Source organism: Enhydra lutris, unplaced genomic scaffold (genome assembly GCF_002288905.1).
Source record: "Enhydra lutris kenyoni isolate GAN:26980312 unplaced genomic scaffold, ASM228890v2 scaffoldscaffold80, whole genome shotgun sequence".
NCBI classification, from domain to species: Eukaryota; Metazoa; Chordata; class Mammalia; order Carnivora; family Mustelidae; genus Enhydra; species Enhydra lutris.
The window spans coordinates 2435298-2452004 of NW_019154164.1; the positions used below are offsets into that span (position 1 = coordinate 2435298).

The 16707-nt window shown below is 35.3% G+C and overlaps 1 pseudogene; it reads left to right on the plus strand.

Annotated features, from left to right (window-relative positions):
- Nucleotides 1–16707, plus strand: part of LOC111160966 — a 78153-nt pseudogene that overhangs the window by 23006 nt on the left and 38440 nt on the right.

The window sequence follows — 16707 nt, forward strand, 5'->3', positions numbered from 1 at the left end:
TTAGGTATAGATCCAAGAGAAACAAAAACATATCCACAGAAAACTTGTACATGGATGTTCACAGCAGCATTATTTGTAACAGCCCCAAAACTGGAAACATCCCAGATATCTTTTCTTATTGAAGTATAATTGAGACAAAACATTGTATTAGTCTTAGGTGTACAACACAGTAATTCAACATTTGTATACATTAGAAATGATTACCGTGTTAAGTCTACTTACCATCTGTCACCACACAAGTTTACATTTTTTTGTGATGAAAACTTTTAAGATTTACTTTCTCAGCAACTTTCATATTTGCAATACAATACTATTGACTATAGTCCCAATGTTATATATTATATCCTCATGACTAGTATTTATAACTAGAAGTTTTTACCTTTTGATCTCCTTTACCCATTTTGTTCATTCCCCAACTGCTATCCCCTCTGGGAGCCACCAATCTTTTCTCTGTATCTAGGAGTTTTATTTTGTTTTGTTTGTTCATTTGTTTTGTTTTTAGATTCCAGATAGACAAAATTATATGGTATTTGTCTTTCTCCAACTGACTTATTTCACTTAGTATCATACCCTCTAGGTCCATCCATGTTGTTTGCAAATGGCAAGATTTCTTTCTTTTTAATACCTGAGTAGTATTCCATTGTGTATATAAATACCACATCTTCTTTATCCATTCACCCATTGATGTGCATTTAGGTTGTTTCCATATCTCGGCTATTGTAAATAATGCTGCAGTGAACATGGGGATATATATATATATCTTTTTGAATTAGTATTTTTATTTTCTTCCAATAAATATTAGTGAGCTATAGTGAGGCTAAGTGAAAACTCAAAGGTGGTATCCCCTAGCCTACATTCCCTGAGAACACTTCCATAACTTCCAGATGTGCGGTAAACCTGAAGCCTTAACCCTCAAGCTGAGGCTCCAGGTCAAGTAGATAGTTTTTTTCCCCCCTCCACAGGAAGACTGGGGGTGTGTTTCAGTCTGCTGTCTGTATAGTGCCCTGGGGGTGGTAGCCTGCCATAAACTGTGTCTCCAATTGGCTCAGACTCATAGAACCCAGAAACACAAGCCTCCCTGATCAACAGAGCCAGACATTCAAAGGGTATCTCCTGTGTGAGCAGCATGTGCTGGCCAGCTTGAACCTGGCCAGCTTGAATGGGACTGAAATAGAGCAGAGCATGGCAGTGGGGTACTCACCTGGTTGGCTTTGGCAGGGTCACATTGGAGGAGCATGGGGGCAGAATGGGGCCAGATATCTTTTATTATTTTTTTTAAAGATTCTATTTCTTTGAAAGAAAGAGCACAAGTTGGGGGCAGAGGGAGAGGGAGAAGCACACTCCCACTGAGCAGGGAGCCTGAACTGGGGCTCAATCCCAGGACTCTGTGATCATGATCTGAGCCAAAGGTGGACACTTAACCGAATGAGCCACCCAGATGCCCCAGGATCAGATATCTTTTAATGGATGAATGCTTAGCCACAGTGTGGCATATCCATACTATGTAATATTACTCAGGAGTAAAAAAAAAAAAAAGTTATAAACAGCAACTTGGATGAATCTCAATGGCATTATGCTAAGTGAGACTAAACAGTGTCAAAAGGTTACATACTTTATGATTCCATGTATTAGGCACTTTTAAATAGGCGGAAAAACTATAGTGACAGAAAACAGATCAGTGATTGCCAGGAGATATGGGTGGTTTGAGAATGACTATATAGATATACTATAGAAGAGATTTTTGAGATTCTGTATCCTGATTATGGCAGTGGTTGCACAAATCTATATATCTATTAAATTCCAAAGGGAAAAAAGTCAATTTTTCTTCATAATAATTTTGAAAATAAAAAATATTTAAAAACAATTAAATGGTTATTTAGTTGAACAAGGAATAAGTTGTATAAATCAAGTTTCATTATCAAACTTTAAGATTATATAGTCATGAAAAATTATACCATAGGTATGTATTGAAAGACAGTAAAAGTTATTCACAATATTTTAAGATTTTAAGAAAAGCATCAAATAATATTTTTACTATTATTCCATTTTTTATAAAATTATAAAGTAAATGTATGATACATAAACAAAAAGACTGGAAAAAATAAATCAAAATTTTAATGTTTTTTTCCATGTAGTCTGTCTTGAACTTTTTTCGCTTATTTGTATTTTTGGATTTTTAAATGATGAAAATGTCTTACTCTTGCAATTTAAAATAAAATTTTAATATCACAAATTGTTAATCAAGGATTCTAACATCCTCTATCAAACGCAACATTACCTTCCCACTCTGTTCCCCAATCTAATTAATTTCCACTAAAAATTCACCTCATCCAGTATTCCCACTTGTGAGTATATATCTGAAGGAAACAAAATCACTGTCTTGAAGAGATATCTGTACTCCCATGTTTATTGCAGTGCTATTCACAATAGCTAAGATATGGAAACAAACTATCTGTTTGCAGATGAATAGATAAAGAAAATATGGTATATATACACAATGGAATACCATTTAGCTTTTAAAAAGAAGGAAATCCAACCATCGTGACAGAACAGATGAACGTTGAGGGCATTATGCTCAGTGAACTAAGTCAGATTAAAAATAGGTACCGGTATTTGGTGTCAAGTCAAATACGGTATCACCTATACGTGGAATCTAAAGAGGCCCAAGTCATAGAAACAGAGAGTAGACTAGTGGTTACCTGGGGCTGAGAGTGCAAGAATGCAGAGACTTTGGTCAAACTACAAACTTCCAGTTATAAAGTGAATAAATTCTGCAAATCTAATGTACTTCATGGTGACCAAAGTTAAAAATATGTATTGCATACCTGTAAGTTTCTAAGAGGATGTATCTGAAATGTTCTCTCACACACACGCAGAGGTAACTGTGTGATGTAATGGAGATGTGTTCAATAATCTGTGGCAATCATTTCACAATATATATGTTTATCAAATCATCACATTGTATACCTTAAACTTACCCAATGTTATAGGTCAATCATACTTCAAAAAAGTGGAAAAAATACTTTCTGTTTGTCAAAATGGAAGACAAATAAAAACACAATTTGATTTCTATGTTTTCTAGATTGCCTTGGATTATATTTACTGGACTACCAAATACCTTGCTTCTATTCCTCAACACATGATTTGGATTCTCCCCTACTCAAAATGTTCTTTACCTCATTCATCATAACTTAGATACTTCTACCTTACTTCTGCTAACTCTCTTAACTTATTCAAACTGAAAAGCAAAACATTTCTGTTTAACTTTTTGTTCCAATTCTGTTGCCAAGGATGTAGCCTCTTTGTAGTTGGAAATAATTTGTATTTTAAAGGTATTAGTTAGGGAGTATCAATGAAATAAGCTAACTGGGGTAAGGATGAACATCTCTGGATTCAGATGGAACTACCCAAAGTTGCAGCTAAAAAAATCTAGAAGGATGCATAAGTACCTCTACCTTCCTCCAATGACAAGGACAAGGATTAACTGGACAGCAAAACTAATAGTAATTTAATAATTCCTGAAACAGAGAGATATTCAGTCTTTTTCTGAAAGGTAAATAGGCATCGAAGCTTTATAGGACAATGAAATTTCCATAACGTAGCAAAAGATTTTTATGCAAGTTCTTAAACAAGAGGATTCACTACATGCCGAGAACTAGTCTACATATTAAGGATATTTCCTGAAAAAATAATAAAGATACCTGTCTTTGTAGTGCTTACATTCTAACATGCAGATTAGGGTTAGAGTAATCTGTTAGGCTTTGGTGAGAGTATAAAGAAATATATTTTAAAAGTTAGGTGTGAATAAAAATGTTTAACATCCATCTCTTTTAGCTCAGCAATCTATTTCAGTGACTCTACCCTACCTATAAACTTATATAAGAGTCTAAGTGTATGTTATAAATAGAATTCTAAGATAACCAAGATTCCCAATCTTGGTGTACATGCCTTCCATCACTTTCTCTTGAGCGTGGACATGATCTGTGAATATAATGGGAATCAGTCCTGTGATTATGTTATTACAGTTGACCCTTGAACAACACAGTTTTGAACAATGCAGGTACACTTACCTGTGAATTGTTTTCAGTAAATATGGTACTGTAATCATCCCTATGACTTTTTTAAATATTTTTTTATTTATTTTCAGCATAACAGTATTCATTGTTTTTGTACCACACCCAGTGCTCCATGCAGTCCGTGCCCTCTCTAATACCCACCACCTGGTTCCCCCAACCTCCCACCCCCCCCCACCTCTTCAAACGCTTCAGATTGTTTTTCAGAGTCCATCCCTATGATTTTAACATTTTCTTCTCTCTAGCTTACTTCACTGTCAGAATACAATATATAATACATATACAAAATACATGTTAATTGACTATGTCATCGGTAAGGCTTCTGGTCAACATTAGGCTATTAGCAATTAAGTCTTGGGGGAGCCAAAGGTTATATGTGCATTTTCAACTTCATGGGGATTCAGTGCCCCTAACTCCTGCATTGTTCAAGGGTCAATTCTAATCAGTTGACTTTAGAGTTAGTCCAAAAAAAAAAAAAAAAAAGAAAAGAAAAAGAAAAAGAGGAAGATTATTCTGACTGGTCTGACCTAATTAGGTGAGCTCTATAAAGAGACTGAGCTTTTCCCAATGTCAGAGAGATTCAAAGTGTGAAAGGGCCTATGGAGGGCATCATATGGCAGTGACCCGAGAGTGGCTTCTAGGAGCTGAGGGTTGTTGTCTCTTGGCCACAAGCCAGTAAGAAAACAAGAATTTCAGTCATATAGCCTTAAGGAAAATCATGCTGCCATCAACTGGAGGAAGCTTGGAAGCAGAGCCTCCCCTAGTGAAGCCTCCATGGAAATTGTAAGATAACAAATTTGTCTGCTCAGTTTGTTACAATGTATTATTCAGAAATAGAAAAATAATAGAAGGTATTTGTATGAGAATGTTGGTGACATCATTGTTTGTAACAGCAAAAGAAACAATCTAAAATCCAAAAGAATAACTTGTTGAATAAACCAGAGTATGTTTGGATTACGGAATGTCATGATACCATTAAAAGAGTAACTTCCCAGTGTATTAATATGAAAGTGTGTCTTTGATAGTATGTTATATTAAAAAGCCATCTGCATAATACATTGACTATAAACAATTTTTCATAATAAAATAGCATAAACATTTAAAAACATCCAAACACATATATTTGTGCATAGAAAAAATCTGGGCAAAAACATATCAATCTTTTTTTAAAAAAGATTTTATTTATTTATTTGTCAGAGAGAGAGATGGGGAGAGAGCAAGCACAAGCAGACAGAATGGCAGGCAGAGGCAGAGGGAGAAGCAGGCTTGACGAGCAAGGAGCCCGATGTGGGACTCAATCCCAGGACGCTGGGATCATGACGTGAGCTGAAGGCAGCTGCTTAACCAACTGAGCCACCCAGGCATCCCGTATATCAATCTTTTTATAGTAACTTTCCCCTTGAAAGTGGGACTGCTTAGGTCAATGAGATAAGAAGGTTTTTAACTCATTAGTCTCTATGTATTATTTGAACTTTGGCTCAAGGAACATAGAGTATTTTGTGTTAAAATTAATAAAAACTAATAATTTGTGATAGTAATAGGAAAAGCTATATTTTCCCTTTATCCAGATAATATTCCTTTATCTTGATGTTTAACCACTTTGTAAGGAAAGCTCACTATATTATATTTTCAAACATTTAATGTTTGTAGAGACTCAAGATTTTGGTTAAAAAGATTTACTTTTTATACTTATTATAAATAATGAATCTTTAAAATCTATGCTTAAGACTTCAAATTCAGTAACATTATTTTCAGTTTTAAGGAAATCACTAACTGTAACACACTAATATCACTAATATCATTTGGTGGCAGCAAACCAAACCACAAAGGCAGTTTTTGAAGAGTGGAACAAATTTATTTGCAGTTTAAACTGGAGAGCTTGACCTTTAATATGCAGAAACATCTGAAAGCCTCCACCAAAAAGTATGATGGTAACAAACAGTCAAGAGACCAACAACCAGGATAATTCTTGGGAGGGAGAGTATGCTACGCTGGCACCATATTGTGCAGTAAGACTGGGCTATTATTGCACACCATGGGCTGAATTCAATTAAGGTGATTGGTCTAAATGGGCACAGTAAGTGAATCAAGTACAGACAGTACAGAGATGCCAGTATGAAAGGGGACAGGAAGTTTTACATTATACATAGTGATCAAGGCTAAAACTAAACTAAAGGTGATAACTAAGCCATAGTCAAGCCAGGCCCACAGAGTACCTTTGTGCAAATTATTAAAAGGCTCCTGTTCCTCCAGGCAATAAAGCCCCATGCCAAACTCCATGTTCCCCCTTATCCTGCTGTTTGAATGCCTATACAACTAAACAGCATTAGTACGGGCACCTGTCTCACTCTGTAGAGCACATGACTCTTGATCTCAGGGTTATGAGTTCAAGGGCCATATTGTGTGTAGGGATTACTTAAAAATCAAAAAACAAATTTAAAACCCGACATTAGTAGAGAGTCAGTTTCAGGAAATCAAGGAAGAACTAGAATATGAGAGCTGGTATGTGAAATTTAGGTCAAGTTAGGCGCTAATTGGGTTACCTACTTCTGATATGACATAATGTCAAGCCAGACTAAAACAAGATGGGGGCCAGACATAAGTAGGTCTTTTCAAGGTCAAGTACATATGAGACCTTCTATAAGTCCAGGCTGACACAAAAAATTAGCCATCACAAATCCAGATAATAACCATGAGGTAATAGCTCTGTTATATGTTTAGAGAAATGATTATTGAAGTGGACTAAATGAACTTACATTGAAACTAAGAATATATAGATATTTAAGATTTTATAAAAATAAACATGAATATCCTGGCAAGCAAAAAAATTCAGTGTGACCAAGTTTGATCACATTTATTTTAGTGACACAGCTATGTTCCTAAGATAAAATTTTCTACTACACTAATATTGATGTTATGTGTCTGTTGGTCAATGATGAGAATATGATGAATTAAATAAAGTTTATCCATTAATCAGGCACCTTAATGGCATATCCTTCAAGGCATGCAAGTGTCACATTTGTTTTCTCAAATTTGCACACAGTTCATGTCACTTTGAATCATTTTTCATCAAACCACATTGATTAATCAATCATTTAATCAAGTACCTTCTATGTGCCCAGAATCATGCTAGATGTGGGGAATCATGGCAGTAGAGAAAGGAAATCCTATTATTAAGGCAAGTGAAAACTAACTGAGAAGAAAGACACACAAGACAATGAAAGTATATACTAAAATGCCAAAGTCCGTGATATTAAAAGTAAACAATAAGATCCTTTTTGTGTGATACACACAATAAATGTAAAAAACAAAGAGTAAAGAAGGGAGAATTCATCAGAAAATGTTTCACAACAGAGGGGATAGATGGGACTTGAATTAAGCCTTAAAGAATAGGTTGGATAAGCTTTTCTGTGCTATAAGCCTTTTTGAGAGCACAAAAATTGCATAGAAAAGTCTATTTTTCTCATTCAAACTGAACATCAAACAGGAATTCTAGAGAGCACTAATGTGTTTCTAGCCCTCACTTCTTTGGGGAAAGGGGAGGCGAGGGCAAGGTCTCAGCTATCAGCATAGAAGCCTTGTTTATGCTTTGTTGAGGGAGACAATCTTAGCTTCTACTTTGCTTGGTCATTCAGATTTTAGATCAGTGCTGCTTCATTGCTGCTGGATATTTTAAGTAACTGGAGTATTTGGATTCTCTATTTTCTTGTGGCCAAGTCTTTTCTGTCATTTCTAAGGTTAGATATTTTCTTTAATGAAAGCCTTTAGAAGGGTTTTAAAATCCAATATGCATTCTCTTCTATCTGTAATAAAAGATCTTATTCATTGTTTTCTTGAGGAAAATAAGACACAGTTTGCAAGAGCTGATCAGGGTACTTCATTCTTGGATTACTTTAGCAATAATTAGCCATTCCAATTCTCATATTTTATCATCCTGCAGTAGGAGGCATGCTTCCTAATTACCACATGACATTTATGCTTGATTACTGAGCAGTTGTATAACTAAAGAGATATGCACATGCTGAAGATACAAATAATTTATTAAAATGACTATAAAGGACAACGATAAATTTCTGAATTCTTATGGTGTCCAACTTCTTCAGCCATGGGGTTCCATATTCGGTGTTCCTTAGCTCCGACTGTAAATGCCATTGGAAATATATATAGTAACTAGCTTCTTTCCAGGGCTCATTTTATAGTCATAGATTCAGGGAATATCATCACTGGAATTCATATTGGAGCTCGTCCCTCAGTTTACAGAAAGAAAATAGCCAAAGAGGGAAGAACTAGCTATTGACAGAGTCAGAAATGGAATTCATATCTCCTGATAAGAGTTAATCCAGAGTTTGTTTTCAAAAAGGTTAAATTGGGGTAGGTCCAAAGCCAAGTCGTATAGTAGGATCCAGAGGAAATACTACATATTCACCAGCAGCTATAGGTTATTCTAAAATATGCTGTAATTCTTTCTCATTGTAACCCCCAATTCAGGCCTGTATTCACACCCACTTACACTCCACAACTCTTTTCCCAGCCCACATGATCACTGATTAATTTGGGGTATATACCATATAAATATTAAGGAAGAAATCCCAGCAAGGAACTTTTCGTAACTGAAAGAAAATTAGCATAGGTGATAGGCCCAGAAAAGCATCAAAGTATTAATCAAAAAGTCATACTGAAAAAAAAAAACAGTAATGGAAGACCAAAACATGCTTTTTATCAAAATCCAGTATCTAGCAGTGTTCTGTAACAAGTGCTCAATAAATATTTTACTCTAATGAGCAATGTATAAAGGGATGTTGTATTGAAATATGTACTAAACTTCAGAATTATAATGACTCTAGTGAGAAAGGATTTGTAGGGAGTGGGGGATGAAGGTAAAGTAAGAAAGGCACAGAGATAAACAGACCAGTTATCAGAAATAAAGAGAATTGAGGACTTCTCTGGGGTGGCATTTAGAAACAACTAATAAACTAGATTTAGAATGCTAGAAAGGCATAACGATTACTAGTAATTGATTGAGATAGGCCATGGTACACAATCATAGGATATAGTAATCTGAACCTCAAAGTAGAGCATGATCCCTAAGGATTATATTTAAAAATAATCACAACTATAAATGTATGATGTATTAGCTCATGCTATGATTTTAGCATGTACAAGATGTCAACTTCGTTTGCCCCCCACATTCAACCACGATGTGTGAGGTTTAATAAGTGGCTCAATTAGAGCAATAAAACCTCGATTATCTACCCCCTCTCCTCCTAAGGGATCCTTCTGGAGTGAACAGAGATTCATGGGAAGTGTAAGAAATTTCTCGTCATTCACTCATATGGAGGACTAACTACCCTGACTTCTGGATACAACTTTCCTAAAGGTCAAAAGTAACAGTGGCATCAGGATACATGGGATCTATGACTTCTTAATATAATATCTCAATATCACAGAGGAAAAAATTAGGTCAAAGATATATGAAAACTTCACAAATTATAAATTAAGGGACAAGGTACTATTTGTTCTGTGAATGCTGTAAAATTTTATATTAAGATAGAAAATACAAATCAGAAGAGAACTATCTCATTGGAAGACTTACCCTTATTATATCTAAATTATCTGTTTTCTTCCAAACATTTTCTAACAGGGACAGAAATTGCCTTAGAAATTGCCTCCAGACAAGGTTTCAGGAAAGTCTGTAGGGGGCAAATAAAGTTCATAATGCATATTATGATAAGCCATGAAATCTGACCGCTTTGGTTGATAAGTTTTTTTTTTTTTTATCCTGCCTCCCAAAACAGGATTCTGTACCACAATTAGAGGCCCTAAGAGGTTGCCAAAGGATCCTAAATCAAGCGCTTTCCAAATCTTCATGGCCTGATTCTCATTTATTTACTCAATAAAATGTTATTGAACACCTATTATTTGCTAGTCACTATGACAGATTTTGACAATTGCAATAAATATCTGTATAGTACTTTAGAGCTATTAGTAACAAGATCAATAAAGAAGGGGCAGCAGCTATCCTGAGAAAGCTCTTTCCATGGCTCTATCAAAAAGGGCAAGAGTGCCTAATTGCAAAACATTTCAAGTCTGCTTGCTTATATCTATTCATATTCAATTGTCCAAATTGGTTCTAACAATTTACCTGGCCAACCACAACAACACTGGAGAAAGGAAATGTACTCCTCTAGTAGAAGAGGAGTAGGTAGTATTTCCTGAATGGTTATCTGATCTTCCACATAGGACACTGTAGTAGAATGTGAATATGCAGGTTTCTCTAGCTAGGATTATTGAGGACAAGCTCTCCTGGGAAGCAATATTAGAGTTCGATCCCCAGTGTTGAGAAGAGTGGCAGCCATGGACTTTTTGGAGGAAGGGCACTTCAAACAGAAAAAAAAAGCCAACAAATTCAAGTATTCTGAAACAGAAAAGAGCTGTATGCATGTGTTCAGAAACAAAAAGGTTAGGGGCGCATGGGTGGCACAGTCAGTTAAGGGTCCCACTTGGTTTTGGCTCAGGTCATGATCTCAGGGTCATAAGACAGGGCCCACACAGGGTTCTGAACTCAGCAGGGAGTCTGCTTGAGATTCTCTCTCTTCCTCTCCTTCTGTCCCTCCCCCTGCTCATGCAGAACATCTCTCTCTCTCTCTACAATAAATCTCGAAAAAATAAAAAAAAAACCAAGATTAGCAGAATGGGGGGGATAGAGAGAGATGAGTCAAAGAAGTAAACAAATTATGTAAATCTTCTAAGATTTCTATAAGGGGTTTGGCTTTTATTATAAGTGGTTTGAGTAGCCATCAGAGATTTGTTTGCTTTTTATTTAAAAAAAAAAAACCCTAAAAATATATTAAAGAGAATGGTGTAATAAACCCCATACAGCTATCACCCAAATTCATTAATTATCAATATTTTATATTTGCTTCATCTGTGCTTTTTTCTTTGCTTATGTATTTTAAGCAAATCTCCCAGACTTCATGTCACTTCACCTCTATATACATTATTCAGTATGCATCTCTGAAAAGTACGGATATTTTCTTACATAGCTACAATGCCATTCTCACACCTAACATGGGTAACAATTAAGTCTTTGGTGTCATGTACTAACTGGTCTGTAATAAAATTTATCCAGTTATGTCACAAATATCTTTCACTATTGGTTTATTCAAAGCAGGATCTGCACAAGTTCTACACAGTATGCTTGTTGTTATTCTTTTATCACACTAAAGTAAAACCCTCCTTTTTTTTCATGTCATTGAGTTGTAAAAGAATATAAGTCTATTTTACTGGAGGATATCCCAATATAGTGGATTTACTTCCTTGTGATGCTGTTTAACTTGTTTATCTAGTTCCCATATTTCTTTAAATGGAAGCTAGTCCTTAATTAGATTCAAGTTCAACTTTTAAATATATATATATATATATTTAATTTATATCTATAACTTTTAAATATATATCTATTTTAAATAGATATATATCTATTTTAAATAAATATATGTATATGTATATATATGTATTACATATGTATATATATGTATATATGTATATACATATGTATATATGTATATATGCATATATATGTATATATGTATATAAATATATGTATATATATATATTTAAATATATATCATATATATGTATATATATATATATGAAGGCTGTGCTGTGTTTTTCATCTTGAGAAGACAATTTCTGGTTATAATTTTTGGTGCTTGATCAGATCCATGTGATGGTAGCCTGATCCCTTCATTGTAAAGTCCCCCATAAATCCTTCACTCACTGATTTCATCCTTTAAAGATCATTGCCTAAATCAATTTTCTCATTAAGTGCTACACAGTATTGATTTTCTAATCCTTCATTGTTTCCCCATTTATCAGGTAGGATTCCTAACTAGAAAAGGAAAAATCTCACTCATGTACAGCTATTTCAATATCCTAAAATACAGTCAGCAGAAGGTTTTCAGTCATATGATATGATTTATTCTTTAGAAAGATGCAGTGTGGGCTGGAGAAGGGTAAGTATAAAGGAGGAAAACTAGCTATAGAGCTGGAGAAAGGTTCAAGAGATAGTGGTGTCCTGAAGTAATATTTTAACATTGGAAATGATGAGAAGTAGTCATAAATAGGATAAGTTTTGGATGTAAATCCAAGAGGACTTACTGAAGGACTGGATGTGCACTATGAAGGAAAGAAAAAAAATCAAGACTATCTCCTAGGCTTTTAGCTTAAGAAACAGGGTGTCATTTACTAAAATGGGAAATGTTTGAGGAGAATGGATTTGAAAGAGTGTAAGGTGGAGAAAATTCAACTGTTCTGTTTGATCATATCCAGTCTGTTATATTCATTAGATACCTAGATCATGAGTAAGCAATGATATCCAAAGTTTAGGTCAGGGGCGCCTGGATAGCTCAGTCAGTTAGTGCCCTGACTCTAGATTTTGTCTCAGGTCATGATCTCATGGGTGGTGAGAAACAGCATGGGACACTTGGGTGGCTTCGTCAGTTAAGCCTCTGCCTTCAGCTTAGGTCATGATCTCAGGGTCCTGGAATGGAGCCCTGCTTGGGACTCCCTGATGAAAGGGGAGAGTCTGCTTCTCCCTCTCTCTCTGCCCCTCTTCCAGCTTGTGCATGTTCTCTCTCTCTCCCCCCCCCAAACAAATAAAATCTTTAAAAACAAGAAACAGCATAACTAACATCCAGAAGTATCCCATGTGACCCCACACCCTGTCTTCTCATTCTCAAGGGATAATCAGTATCTTGATATCTAAACAGCATATATTGGCTCATATATCTGTTTTTGTACTTTATATTAAAAAATCATAGAGAATATATCTTGTGTCTTTTCTTTTACTCAATGTGTTTGTGAGATCCATAAATATTGTCAATCCTTTTTTTATTGCTGTATAGTATCACCTTGGTGAATTTTGCTACCTTGGTTTGCTATGAGTATTTTATTACATGTTTCCTTTTTAACTTATATATTACTTTCTTTTGGATATTTACCTAGGAGTGGAATTGCTGAGTGATAGGGCATCAGTTTATGGTTTTATTAGATACTATCAGTTTTCAAGGTTTTTCAACCAATTAACACTCATGCTAGCACAGTTTGGAAATAGCAGTGGTCTATATCCTAACCATTCTCTTTTTTGTTTACTTTTTTGTTTGTTTTAGACATTCTGATAGGTATGTGGTATTTTATTGTGGTTTCAATTTGCATTCCTCAATGCCTAATGAAGTTGAGCAACTCTTCTTCCTTTTTTGGCATTGGATAGTCTCATTTGTGAAGTGTATGTTTAAATCATTTGTCCATTTTTCCTTCTTCTTTTTTTAAAGATTTTATTTATTTGAGAGAGACAGCACCTGAGAGAGAGAAGGGAGAGAGGAAGAGGGAGAAGCAGACCCCCTGCTAAGTAGGGTGCCCAATGCTGGACTCGATCCCAGGACCCCAGGACCATGACCCCAGCTGAAGGCAGATGCTCAACCAACTGAGCCATCCAGGCACCCCTTTCTTTTTTGTTACCAATCAATTTATTGATCTGTAAGAGTTCCTTATTCTCAATGCTAGTCATTTGGTAGTTTTATGTGTGTCACAAATATCATGTCCCATTTTATAAGTTACCTCTTAATTCTCTTAATGGAATCTTTGATAAAAATAAATTTTAAATCACAATATAGTATAAACTGTCATTTTCTTCTTTTATGATTAGCTCTTTTAAGAACTCTTTGCCTTCTCCAAGGTAATAAATATATTTTCCATGTTTTCCTCTAAAAGCTTTTATCAATTTACCTTTCATATACAATACATCTAAAATTGTATATGATGTGAAGTAAGGGTCAAGATACAATTTTCCCCACTTGGATATCTGATTGAGCCAGTACTATTTAAAAAAGTATCCACTCCCTAATGTACTATGGTGTCATTTTGTCATGAAACAGGGGACTGTGTATATGTAGGTATATGGGTTTTTTCTTTTTACTACATTTTGTTCCATTAAAAAGTTTGTTTATTTTTATACCTGTTTTAATCACTACAGTTTTATAATAGATCTCAATACCCAGTAGTGTAATTCTCCAGCTTTATTCTTTTTTAATTATGATTGTCATGGCTATTCTTTGAGAGGTAAATTTGAGTTACTGGCTTTTAAGTGGTATTTTAAGTTCTGTGATTACTTGCAATGCCTAAGGAGAGAGTATAGATAGAGAAGAGAAAGTGGCCCAGGATATAACTTAACCATTTTAACAGTTACAAGTCATGTAAGAGAGGGGCACCTGGGCAGCTTAGCTGGTTAAGCATGCAACTCTTGATTTTAACTCAGGTCATGATTTCAGGGTTATGAGATTGAGCCCTGCATCGGGCTGGCACTGGTGTCGAGCCTCCTTAAGATTCTCTCTCTCCCTCTCCTTCTGTCCCTCCCCACCCTCTCTTAAAAAAAAAAAAAAGAACTCATGTAAGAGTAATCAAGTTTAGAATATGTAGTTAATGAAATAGGAAGAAACCATGTAAGTGTAGTGTTATGGAAGCCAAGAAAAGAAAATGTTTCAAAAAGGAGGAAATGACCAATCATGGCAAATACATTTGAAAAATGAAAATAAGGACAGAGAACTGGCTGTTGGCTTTGGCAATATGTAGGTCTTTGGTGTCTTTAATAAAAGCTGTTTCAGTAGGGTTCTGGAGATAAAAATCCTATTAAAATGAGGTGAAATGAGAATGGGAAGTAGAATTTATATAGCTGACATTAAAATAATAAAATATAAACCTAAATAATTAGAAGAGTGGTGCTAGTGCCAAAACATAACAAGAAGGAGTACAGAAAGCTTAGGAACAAACCCAGGTGTGTGTGTGTGTGTGTGTGTGTGTGTGTATGAGTGTGTGTGTGTGTGTGTGTGTGTGTGTGTGTGTGTGTTTTACAGTTAGCAAATACTGATGGCATTTCAAATCTCATGTGGGGAAAGAAAAGAATATTAGTATGTGGATTTGGTTATTTAGAAAAAAAAAATCTTACATTATCTACCACTTGAATTAAAGTAGCAGTTCTCAATGTGTGTGTGACCTGAAGACCACTGGAGGTTATTGAGAACCTGGCAGAGAGTCCACAAGATTAAAAACAATTTTCATAAAAATACCAAGAGATAATTTGTCATTTTTACTCTTATTCTCTTATGTGTGGTATGGAGTGTTTCAGAGGTTACCTAATGTGTCTTTTATGAAGCCAGATATTGTAAAGATTTGCAAAGGTATAAAATAACAATAGTCTTCTCACTAAATTTATTTTTGCTTTAAAAAATACAGCTACTTTCATTTAAAGAGGTGTATATTAATATGTAGTAGATTTCATATTCTTTTTAAATAGATAAATATATTTTAAATTTTTTTAGCTTTAATCTCTAGTGTGGCCAACATTGATATATATAACCTATATGAACAAAAGCTTTTGGAATTCCTCAATAATTTTTTTTAACACTTAGTATTATTTATTTGACAATGTTTCCATGTAAATTACATATCAAATGTCCAATTTGTTTGACAAATCTTTTGGAATATTCCAGGTAAAACAAGCATTTTTTTCTTCAAAGTAAAAACACTGAGAACTTTTATTACAATAGAAGCACAATTTTTAAGAGGGTAAAGAAATCCTGAGATAAAAAAGATTTGAGAATCAGTGAATTAAAAATAAAAATTTACAAAAAATTAAAATACAAATGTACTAGAAGAATACATATAATGATAAGATATGAAAGAACTTTTAAAAAGACAGCAATATAAAACAATAAACTTGAATCATTTACAACATGCTAAGTATTTTACATACTTTCTCATCAAATCTAACGACCTCATGACACATGATCATAATTTCCATTATTTCTGCCAACTGGCCTGGCACTCTGGCACTCAGCTACCACAAAGGGTTAATTCAGCCTGTCTCTTTACCCCAGCTCAATTTCTAACTAATGTAATTATTGTTTAGTAATGTAAAGTTTTAATATTACATATAGACCAAGTGTATTAAATTCTTATGGGTGAGATACTTTCCTAAAAAGACTAATCAGAACACTGGCTTGTTTATGCTTTTTAGGGAAAGTGCTGTATTTTGCACCATCGCTGGGCAGTGGACCCCTCATGGAGGAGCACAGCTCTGCTCACAAATAACTGTCATTAAAATGGCCACTAAATGCATAGTAAGGGCAGTGGCTGGGAGCAGGGGTCTGGTACTGGAAGGTACCCTCTCTGATGGCTAATGGAGATTTTCTTACCGAGTCTTCCCTACCAAGGTTCCGCCAAAGACCAGCAAAGGCATTCAGAGAGGCGGGGTTGCGGGAGGGAATCTGTGGTCTGGGCATGCGCAGTGGGAGAAAAAGGCATCCGCCCCGGGAAGGGGCCAGACAGACATACCTCCTTACAAAGTAAACCAGCTCCTTGAACACTCTAGTCACCACGGTGACCCGAAAGGGGTTGCTGGAATGGAAAACAGACTTCTGTCAGCCTCCGCAAGGCCAGAAACAACACGGTCACAGGTCGAAGCAGCTGGAAACATCCGCGGCATTGCTGCGGCACTTACACACCTGGTATTCATCTCCATCAGGAGGGCTGCCCAAGATACACACCAAAAGGTGAGGCAGAATGCCCACTACAGCAGAGG